We start from the raw sequence: 10,921 nt of genomic DNA, 5'->3' as shown, positions 1-10,921 counted from the left end.
CTAACTTAGTGGCAGAAAACGACGATGTTATAACTAGACATCCTTTCCGTAGCACTTTTTCGTGACCAGCATCAGATTGTAGCCTACTGTTAATTATAGGTACAACTTACATTCAAGGTAAAGAGATGGCAGATTTCGGCGAAGTTACAGTAAAAAAGCTATTGAGGTCCTTCCTAAGTACAATACTACTACTACTACTACCACCACTACCACCACCACCACCACCACCGCTATTACTACTACTACTATACTTCAACCACCACCACCATCACTACCGTACACTACTAGTACTGTACTGCTACTACTACTACTACTACCACTATTACTACTACTACTACTACTACTACTACTACTTTTATCAGTATTATTAATATTAGTAGTAGTAGTAGTACCATTGTTATTATTATTATTATTATTATTACTGTTATTATTGGTAGTGGTAGTAGAGGTAGACTGAACAGCCGTAGTACTGTCTTTTTGTCAGACTCACGTGATATAAGCAGCAAAACGGACGACAATCTGGGCCACTTTGATATGAAAAAATCAATAACGAGGGTTAGGGAAGGGACAGGCAGCTCCACCGCTCGGTCATATGGGTCCCACCACGTGAAGGCACCTCCCCAACACCAAAAAACAAGAATTCAAAATGTATACAGTATAATACGTCATCAGATTAAAAGAGGACAAACCTCCACGATATACTGGCACCTGGTTTCAGAATAGATTTATCTTGGCCTTGATAAGAGAAACTTGAACCTTCGCTCTTTCCAACGCTGTGATCTGTTATGGGCCCGTGCTCTTTGGCTGGGGAGATTTCGCAAGACCCCCTCCTCGGCGATTTATTCCACACACTGACTCTTGTTTCTTCACTAAAATGGTGTCTTTTATACTGACTTACATTGCCCAGGCGTTATTGTCCAGCTTAGAGGTGACTGCTCGAACTGAAGGACTGAATATAGCCATCTTTAACCCGTCGTCGCCCTAAGATAAATAAAATCGCCTGGAGGTAACAAGAATAAAGTGCAAGAAAAGGCACTTAGAGGATGCAATACTGGATCACCAGTTAAACTAGGGATGAAAAATTGGCTTTGCCCTGGGATATTTACAGAGCGTGGTCCGTAAATAGCGCTACACTAGAAACTCGCATGGCGGTATCTCCTGTGTTGCGGGGACGGCTCATCTTGTTGGTATGGACTGTGGTGTGGTAGTGAGGGTAGGAAATGGGTAAATGATGAAGGGTAGACCATGATACCTGTAACACACGAGCAATAGGAGCGTTATATATGGTCCAGCCTGTATGTTGTAGCTCTAAAGAATTTAAATGATTATAGCTTCGTTGGGTGAGGGATAGGGACGCCTTCATGTGGTGGCACTGACATGGCCGGGCGGCTCAACTGCCTGGATATACAAACATCCCTCAGCTACTTCCCTGTCCCCGTGAAGGAGGATGGTGAACTGCAGCGGGAGGACAACTCGACCAGGATTCACGTTTCGGATCAGCATGGGGCCACAACAACAACAACAACAATAATAATAATAATATCACCCGTAACGCCTTCACTCCGATTACTTTTTCATTCTTGTTGCTACCAGACGATTCTATTCAGTTTTTTTTTTTTTTTTTTCCCAAACTGGAAGGGTTAGACAGCCTTACTCAGTTCCCCCAACTACAGTAGAAATCGCTGAATAGAATCGTCTGGTTGCACAGTTCACTATACCTAGGGCGAGGTTTTTGTCCTTTTGCAGCTATTTCTTGCAGCTCAGTGGAGAGTGAGAGAGAGAACATTATGGCTGAGCATCCCTTCCCTGACACTTCTTTGCGGCAAGCGCCGTCGTCTTGTGTTAATCATTTGCTACAGGTTAACGTTCAAGATGAAGAGATACGGTAGCAATTTTGCACTTAAGTCTCCTGGCGAGGAAGGAGGGGAAAGAATACCGGGTCCTCCTCCAGTATCCCTGCTTGTCATAAGAGGCGACCAAAAAGGTCCATTTTGTCTCCAAACTTTCTCCTTACTGCCCTATTCTCTTTTGTACCACCTCTCCGTAATATTTGTTTCATCCGGCCCTTATTTTCCCCCTACTCCTATCAGGTTAAACATTTGCTTTCATGGTATGATTAGTTTAAGGACCTCCCAGTGACGTCGACCCTTCCTCCCTTCTTGGGTCATGTCTTTCAGCCAACTGACCAATCAGTCCACTTGGTAGTCAGGTAACTTCTTTATCGCCAAGCCACTTTAACGCCAAGTCACTTCATCGCCAGGCTTCTTCATCACCAAGTCACTTCAACGCCAAAACCATTTCGACGCCAAGACCACGTCAACGCCAAGACTACTTCAACTTCAAGACCACTTCAACACCAAGACCACTTCTACGCCAAAACCATTTCTACTTCTTTCCCGTTTCGGTCCCATTGCTAGTCATATATCTTTGCCTTGGAGTATTGCCATATGGTCTTTGAAACCAGGCCCATGGATTCCATTATTCAATTCAGTTCTACTTAATGTGAACAGAGTATGGTGTGACTGACCCGAAACGATTTGTCTTGAACATGAGGTGACGATTGTAAATGACAATTTATTATTGCCAATAAATATTGGCCGTGTGAGGGGCCCTTACATCTAGGGGGGAAAATCCATCAATTAGGCCTTAAATCGCTGAAGGGGGCTATGGCTTCCTTTAGCCTCCAACATGTCTTACAAAATAACAGGTACTTGGTGGAGGTCCCCCAAGTGGTGGAAGCCCTGGGCAGTTGCCCTTGTAACCCCCCTCCCCCCTAGTAAATCCGACAATGGCGAACAAAGAAGAGAGTAAAAGTGGCTCCCGGTGAGAGTAGGGCTGAGACAGCAGCAGTGGGGTGTTACCGGTATGTACCCATGGTTGTTTAACCTGTGCATGGATGGGCTAGTGAGTGAGGTAAATGCAAGAATGATGGGAGGAGATGCGAGGCTGTTTGTACAAAGGGGTAAAGAGTGGGAAGTGAGTCAGATGTTGGCTGTAGTAGCATACGCAGGAAAAAAAGGAAAATGGGAAGCCCCGTGACTGGGTTTGGCAGGGTGTGTGAAATGAGGAGGTTAAAGAAGGAGAAGCGGGTAAAATGAGGATAGGTCTAGCCTATAAGAAAATACTTTGGAAAAAAAATAGTTTCATATAGACCTATCAAGGTGTGGACATAAAACCGGATGGTAGCCAAGTAGGGCGAACAGTATTATATGGATATGAATGTTAGACCTTAATTGGAAGAGAAAGAAAGAAGACTGAAGTGATGGAGATCAGGTCATAACTTTTTGTCAGACTTTCTCCTCTAGTTCCACCTTAAACGATTCTGGTGCTGTTATTCCCCCTCTTCCCCCTCTGACTTTCTCATGACTGATATTAAAATTTCTTTAACTGATGTACAGTACTTTCTGCTTTCACTGACTTCACCATTAACAAGTCGCAGGAGCCTGATGGGGTGCCTCTCATTGTTCTCAAGAACTTTGCTTAGGTGTTTACACCCGTTGTAGATAAACTCTTCGCCTCCGTCTGTCAACTTATACGAGTATCATTCCTTCTAGATGGAGGTTTGCCCTCATTCAGCCTGTCTCGAAGAAGGGTGACCGTTCCCAGCACTCTAGTTATAGTCCACTTGCTTTAACATCCTGTATTATTAAGCCTTTGAATCTGTTCCCAAAAAAAAAAAAAAAAAAAAAAAAAAAAAATCTTTCCTATCATAACCCTCTTTCTGACAGCCAATATGGGTTCCGCCAAGGACGCTCTACTTTGGCAATCTTCTCACATTCCTTTCAGACTCCTGGTCATCCTCTTTTTTTGACTCTGGCGAAAACTTTGCCATTGCACTTGACATCTTTGATCAAGTTTGGCAAAGCTGTTTAATTTCCAAACTTTCCTCTTACGGGTTCTATCCTGTCTGTGCATTCATCTCTAGTTTCTTTTAGGGTCGTTCTACAGCTGTTGTTTTAGGCGACCACCGATCTTTTCTTAGGGACCAAGAGCCCCATAGTGGTGTTCCTCAGGGTTCTGTCCTATCACCAACTCTCCTCCTATTCTCCCAAAACCTAAGCTGTATACTCGTATCTAATCCTATCCACTCACATGACGGTGACTCCACCTTTCACTTTTCCATTCACTTCTTGGAGCGTCCATCACAGCAGTTATTTCAACAAACACGGCATGAGGCTATGGCACACCTAATTTTTGATCTGGTTCATACATTATATTAGTGTAAATGAAACAGTGTTGTTTTCAGTGCATCAAAAACCCAGTTCCTACACCATGATGCCTAACAAAATCTTCATCATTTCTGAACATATTTGGGGTTTTATTCTCTCGGGGTTTATCACATTATCTCTCTTGCAAACTCATATTCTCTCTCTTGCAAAATCTGTTTGCAAGAAGTAATGTGTGGAAAGCCGACTCCTTGTCTTCTTTACCCCCGCACAGCTGTTGACTTTATACAGTTTTGTTTACCCCTGTGTAGAGTACAACTCATGTGTGTGTGTGTGGGGGGGGGGACTTCCCACATACAGCTTTCTGAATAAGGCGAAGTTAAAGGCTTTTAGTCTCATTAACTCTCGTCCTCTTACTGACTTCCTTTAGCTTCTGTTTCTTCACAGCATTGTTGCATCTGTATCTCTTTTCTGTTGCTACTTCAGTGCTCTCCTGGACTGTCTGCTTGCATTGCCCCTCCATGATGGCGGACGCGTTGCATCCGTTTAGTAGCAAAATCTCACCCCTTTTCTGTCCAGTTCCTTATTGCAAGAGTTAACCGTTACTCCCAGTCCTTCATGTATAGTGAACTCTGACACTGTCTTCTTCTGTCTGTATATCCTTCTGTCTATGACCTCCAGTCTTTTAAACGCAGTGTATCCATGCATCTCGAAAGAAAAGATCTTGAATATGACTTGCTGTTATATATATATATATATATATATATATATATATATATATATATATAAATCATGGAGGATACACTCTTGCGAACTTCATGCCTCTGGTTCCTTCCTCCTTGCTTAAAAAATAGTTTTTAAGAACGATAGGTGGAGTAAGGTGGTTTTTAACAGAATAAGTGATTGTGAAAGAGAGAAGTATCGGGGAAAGAGCTGAGCAGAGAGTAGTAGTTTATTGAGAAAAATGGAGGAATGATAGACTAGTGAAGAGGGTATAAGGCAGAAGTAAAATCAAGTGTATGGGGGTGGGGTAGGCCAAGGAAGAGGTGGAATTAAAGAGTGCGAATGGCGTGCAAGGAACATAATGAGATGGTCCGAAGTGATTTTTGGCGGCAGAGGCGGTGCTTCGTTAGTGGCGTGACCTAAAAGCGGCAGGTGGCAGGGTTAAACCAAACAGCTACGCAGATTTCTGTTCTCCATACAATTTTTGCATTGCGTTCTAAGTTTGATTTTCCCATGATCATCACCCTCCCAATTTTCTTTTCTTTCTTTGTTAAACGTAAACCTAATTACAACTATTCTAACATTCACCTGACTAACAAACTAACCTAACCTAATTATAAAACTAACCTAGACTTTCTTGGATGAGAAGTGCAAAAACAGTACAGAGAACAGAAATCAGCGACCGGTACCTGGATGTGGATGTCGTGCAAGAACATTTCTTGTAAGAATGCGACAGTGGAGTGCAGAGCAAACGAAGAAGAGTATCTGAGGAGTTAATGTTTTATTTTCTTTTTCTTTATACTCCCCCCCTTCCTCTTCTTCCTGCTTTGCCTATATAATGGAAAGACATAATCCCCCCAAACAACAACAACAACAACAACAATAATAATAATAATAATAATAATAATAATATTTCTTATTAAAAGACCTAATTCGGACACAAGTCACATGTTCATGTCAGTATTTGCACTGTAATTGTTGCAGATGCTAAAATCTCAGCTAGAGATGGGAGAGACCCTATACATCCTTGAGCCTATGCGGGCTATTCACTATTCAGACCTGAAATTAACAACCGTGACTCCGTTGTCAAACTGTTAACATAATCACCTAGTTCTTTACTTTTTCATTTAGGGTTGTTCACTTCAATTTTGCAGATTCCTTACCTTTTTTTGTTTTTCGTTCGGCTTAATTGATCAGTAGCCATAAGGGGAGACATGGGCTGGAGCACATTCAAAGAAAGAATAGTGAAAGGAAAATTGGGTTTCACAAAGAAAATAGAAAAACTCAGTGTGGAAAGATGGGCTAAGAGGGTGCTGGAGAAAAGAGGGGCAAGATCATCGTGGGGGAGAGAAATTAACAGATGGAAGAGGAGAGAAAACCTGGCAGAGGTTTGGAGCCATACAGAAGGCAAACAAATTAAGAAAAGATTGAAGAGAACGGATTGAACAGATGGAAAGCGGGGTTAACAGGAAAGGCGACTGTGAAATGGTATAAAAGAAAGCAAAAACCAGAAGGGCTAAACTGACATGTAGGAGACTGGGGAAGTAGACTGTTAGTTAAAGCTAGGACAGGTACTCTGGAAGTGAATGGTAGAAATAGAGAGGAACAGGACAAGAACTGCAAATTTTGTGAGGGGATAAAACAATACAGCACCTAATTATTGAATGCAACAACTACGAAGAGCAAAGGGAGAAGTTAATAGCATCGGTAGTAGCGGTGATAGGAATGGAGGAATGGCAGAGAAGACTTGAGGAAGAAGATGGGGGGATTTGTACAGTACTGGGACTATATGGGGATAAGGAAGAAACAGGAAGAATAATGAAGTTTGCTAAAATATTCTTAACACAGTGTTGGAAGAAAAGGCAACAGCAAGAAAGACAGTAAATATACATATAAAAAAAAAGGTAACGGAAAAAAACTGGATGAAGTGTGATCAAGAAAAGAGAAGAGGATAAGGAGCAAGAGGAGAAGGAGGACTTACGAAGCGATACAAAGCGACAAAGGTCACAAGAAGAAGAAGAAGAAAGAAGAAGGCCACACATCGCACTCTTCATGTGCCTGTTTTAATTTAATAAAAATTGTTTTCTAGAAGTTGCCTGAGGATGTGAGACTGTAAACGTTACAAAACGGTAACTTGCATGAAAGTGGTAAAGTGAGCTGTGGTTCCAATACTTAAATAAATTTGTCCTCCCGTGGGTGCATCTGTATCCAGTGCAAGTTTATGATATGTACATGTGAACTGATGTAGCTTCTGTGTATGTCATACCCACTGAGCCCTATAATATGTAGAGGCTTTCACATGGGTAGCCCCGCGTACTTTGTGTGCCCGCAGCTAGAGGCCTAGGGCGGCGCTGATGATGTTCATGCATTACACCCGACGCCCGCGCCTTTTGAAATCAGTCGACAAAGTCGGAAAATATAGTGCCATGATCCACTGTGGAGCTAAGATATAGTGCCATGGCCCACTGCTCAACGTACGTAAGCAACAGCGAAACAGAAACAGCAAACTAAGAACAGTGTATGACGGAGAAGACGAGACCGGGTGTTTCAATGTGGCGGCCAAAGTCACACGCCCGCTGCAGAGATGGCCCCTTGCATGCTATAGAGTGGTCATATCACGGGCCCATAGTAAATTTGTATGCTTGAAATTACCTGTGTTTATGAGCCAGACTAATTTAGTAAAAAGGTAATGTAGAACCACATGGTTTTATACTACAAACGAGCATTATTTTCTCTGTTGGTGGTTTTTGAGCTGGAGACAGGGATCCCTCGAGTAAGAAAGGTTTTGCTTCTTATTTTGCGGTCAAGAGAGGAGTTTTTATCAACATTATTATATATGAAGAAAAAAAAATTAGAAAGCTTATGTAGCAAGAGAATACCGGCTTCAGCATCCCTGAAATGGTCATTCTTGCGTCATTTCCCTCTAGTTCCCTATGGAGGTAATATCATGATGAAGTAAAGAACTTAATTGTTTGTATAGATTGTATATGAATAGGCATAACAGAATCATTCAGAATAATTACTTGAATGACGTTTTGTTTTTATTAATGTACAAGAGTCACGTCTGCCTACGTTTATTTATCAATGTACCCCACGGAATAAGGAACATCAGCCGAGTCTTGTATCTCGTGTTTACAAGGAGGTTATCTGTGTGCCATCGTTAATGTTTAATTTATATTGCAGCTGAGAGTTGCATTAAGGTACTTTGAAAGATTCATATGTTATACAGTATTCTTAATACGTTAGTAGCATGAAGTGTAAGGAAACGAGCGATGAAATGAGCGAAAGGACACAGCAAGAACAGTACTGTATTTCCACTAGTCAGAGGTTTATTTGGGTTGCAGTGGCGTAATGAATGTGATATACAGTAGTTCGTTTTGTAAAAATTGCATATAACTGCTTACTGACTCTAGATGAAGAGTGACATCAGCCATGCATTAGCAAAACATATACTCAAGAGTACGGTATGGCTTTAACATCAGGGTAAAAAAAAAACATTTTAAGCAGTGGGAATATGTTACCAATAGACATGTATATTCCATACTTGGACAAAATGACACAGAATTAACATTCATATAATGAAAAGTTTGGTGCAAATGGTAGATGTTTGGTGAACTTGTAGATTATTTGCCAGTAAACTAGCAGGGCAGTGGATGTTGTAGTGGCCCTAGTGAAAGAGGGCAGTGTTTGGAAACTACCAGTACTGTTGTTTACAGATGATACTGTGTTGTTACGTGAAGATGAAGGGGAGCTGCAAGGCTTGGTGGATGAGTTTGGGAAAGTGTTTAAGAAATGGAATCTAAAGGTGAATGTAGGGAAGAGTAGAGTGATGGTCTTTGAGAGACGTGAAGTCAGTGCATGTACAGTGAGGTTGGGTGAGGAGGAAATGGAAAATGTGAGTGCGTTTAAGTACGTTTAAGTATTGGATACCGGTAGTGTGATAAGTAAGGATGGAAGTTTAGAGAATGAAATGCTTGAAATGGTACAACAGGGAAGAAAGGTTGCTGGTTCCTTGAAAGCAGTGATAAGAAACAGGGAAGTGAGCATGGAAGTGAAAAAGCTACTACATGACAGTATTGTGATACCAACTCTAACTCATGGAAGTGAAGCTTGGACCTAGTTGGAGGGACAAAAGTCAAGAGGGAGAGCAGTGTAAATGCATTGAGCATGTGGAGTCACATGGACAGACAGACTGACAGTTGAGGAAGTGAAGGAGCATTGTGGTGTGGATGTGATAGGAAACATTAGGAGAAACACATTAAGGTGGTTTGGCCATATGGAGAGGATGGAGAGTGAGAGAATGATGAGGAGCGTATATGTGAGTGAGGTGGATGGGGGGAGAGGGAGGGAAAGGCCAAGGATGAGATGGAGGGATGGAGTGGAGAGGTATATGAGAGAAGGGGGTGTGAGCTGGGAGCAGGGCAATGAAATGGTGGAGGACGTGGCGACATGGAGGCAATTTGTTTGTGGTCACCCTTTATGGGATTAACCCTCCTCAGGTAGAGGTCGGTCCGTGTTGCATAGCAGGTAGACTAGGGTCTCTCAGACCCACAAATATAAAAATTTGGGAAACATGTTTATTATTTTGTTTATTCCAATACTGAACACAGAGTAACATATTTAATGTTTCTGCAACACAAACGTAAAAAAACGAACTTCTAGTCTTTTTATATTTTTAACATTTTTGAAAGAAAAAAAAACTAGAAAAAACAGTAATAACATTTTGACCTGTAAGAAAATTTAAAGAAGTCTGAATGGTTGTTTGAGTGGTCCCATAGCATGGTATGGGATGGTGCTTCATGATGTGAAGAGGGGATGCTAGACTGCAATTTTATCTGCAATGAGAGAGAACAAAAACCCCCCACACCCCAGGTAGACATGGGTCTCACAGACCCTTAACATATAAAACCACCCTTATACTGGGGAAATGGAGAGAGAGCTTGAAGTAAACCTCTCACCTGTGGCATGGATACACAAAGTTAGGAAGCTACTGAGAAGAACAGGGCTCCCCAGGTATTAAAAAGTTAGTGAACTAGAAAATGGGATGGGGGGGGGGGCTCACAGACACATGTCTACCTGAGCAGAGTTAAGACGTCTGGCAATAGATAGATAGATAGAAACTAGCTTAATCCATGGTTACTCTAAAAACTTACAAAAGGACATAATTTTGACATTATATATTATATAACCCTGTCAGTCACAGACCCATGTCTACCTGAGCAGGGTTAACGCATATGGCAATAGATAGATAGAAACTAGCTTAATCCATGGTTACTCTAAAATCTTACAAAAGGACATTGAAGTTATAAACTGTATAACCTTGTCAGTTTTACACAGCTTGTATCAGAATGGTTGCCAGCCATGTAGGTCATTAAGGTGAATGCTCTTAGTTTAACACTATCTATCAATCTATCTATTGCCAGACGCCACAATCCTGCAAGGGGTGGCCATTTGACTTTGAGTTATCTGTTTTATGGGGAGGGGCACTAATCCTCCACCAACCCACTTGTTGACACATAGGGAGCATGTATGGTTTGGTTATATGGTTACCACCCAGCATAGTAAATGGTTTCTGGGCTTTCAGGAAACCATTTGGCTTGTCACTCAATGTAAAGCTACCTGTAAAAGAAAGAAAAGCAATAAGGATTGACAGGAAAGATGGGAAAAATATGAAGAGAGGAGGGCACACAGAAAAAGAATGATAAAGGCTAAGGAAGAAGTAGGCAGCTCAACATCAAGTGAGTGGATGATGGTCGCCACCACCTACCACAGTGGTCGCCACCACCTACTACAATCCTGTATTATGGTTTTGATTTCCAGTTTTCTGATGCATTTCCATGTGTATTGAATGTTTTTTTATGTGCATTTTCATGGAAAATACCCAGTTTTGCCATTTTCTGCCCCTTCTGCTGATCACCAGCATTTCTGACAAAAATGAACATAGGAAAAATATCAGTTGAAGCTCATGAAAAACCAGGTACCTATCGGGGTGGGGCTTCCTCCAAGACCCCCCATGATATGAACCATCCAGA

At 41.8% G+C, this 10,921-nt stretch overlaps 1 protein-coding gene across 1 annotated transcript in view; it reads left to right on the top strand.

Moving 5' to 3' along the window:
* The first annotated feature begins 8,027 nt into the window (after window positions 1-8,027).
* Window positions 8,028-10,921, top strand: part of stas (Transmembrane protein stas) — a 48,270-nt gene continuing 45,376 nt past the window's right edge. The window contains exon 1 of the mRNA XM_080274869.1: window positions 8,028-8,089. The gene's annotated coding sequence lies outside the window, so the exon portion shown is untranslated. The remainder of the gene's footprint in view (window positions 8,090-10,921) is intronic.

The sequence above is a fragment of the Coenobita brevimanus genome, chromosome 60, assembly GCF_032717465.1.
Source record: "Coenobita brevimanus isolate Jiangsu-jjx chromosome 60, ASM3271746v2, whole genome shotgun sequence".
In the NCBI taxonomy this organism is placed as follows: Eukaryota; Metazoa; Arthropoda; class Malacostraca; order Decapoda; family Coenobitidae; genus Coenobita; species Coenobita brevimanus.
This window is presented reverse-complemented; position numbering and strand designations above follow the sequence as displayed.